The sequence below is a fragment of the Formica exsecta genome, unplaced genomic scaffold (assembly GCF_003651465.1).
Source record: "Formica exsecta isolate Colony F162 unplaced genomic scaffold, ASM365146v1 scaffold672, whole genome shotgun sequence".
In the NCBI taxonomy this organism is placed as follows: domain Eukaryota; kingdom Metazoa; phylum Arthropoda; class Insecta; order Hymenoptera; family Formicidae; genus Formica; species Formica exsecta.
The window spans coordinates 492413-493379 of NW_021853436.1; positions in this window are offsets into that span (position 1 = coordinate 492413).

Sequence of the window (967 nt, forward strand, 5' to 3'; positions counted from 1 at the left end):
TATATATATATAAAATAACAATAAAACAAAACAATATAAAATATATGTAATAATAAAACTTAACAAGACTTCTTACAAATTACGATTTGATTAACTTTTTTATACGTTGGAAAAAAGTGCAGTAAAAATAAATTACGTAAAAATGAGTATCTTTATTGCCAAATAGCAATAAACACGCATAGCTATAACACAAACAGAATATTTTATTCTGTTTATTGCCATATATTATGTCACTAATAATTAAATAAGTTATCAAAGAAAAAATGTGATAGATAAACTAGTACATAATATGTATATGGAACTATTGATATAGCTGGCTTTGTAAAACATTGTGAATTTTCCGGGTTCATTCAGTATTGTAGTATATATTCTCGGAAAGTATTAATTCCGATAATTAATACAGTTATTTTAATCATTTTTGCTTTATCTAAAATGTAAAGTAAAATATTCTCTTTCTCTCTCTCTCTCTGCATATTTTTCTTTAAATATTATTCATGTAGTTAAACTTTTTATTGCAGTTATTCCTATAAAATCTATTTCTGCAATAAAACAAAATATTCCAGAAATGTAACTATTACTAGATGTGATCGCTAAAATATTTAGTTTTTTATATTTTTATTTTTCACAACGTGCTTTGCTTGTATTATTTTATATTTATTTAATATTTAAACGCAACTATAAAATAATATATACGCATATACATATACAAAAAAATTAGTTTTAAAAAAAGATACATTAAAAGTACTTTTTTTAAACATATGTGATAAGATTATTTAGAATCATAATGAAGCACAACTTAAAGAAGCGCTGTTTCTGCGAAAATTTCTAATCTATAGAGATAGAGATGTTTGAGTAATTGTATGAAAGAGTTATGATAATATCGTGTATATATTGTGTGTGTGTGTGTGTCTATATATATATATATGTATGTATGTATGTATGTATGTATGTATGTATGTATGTATGT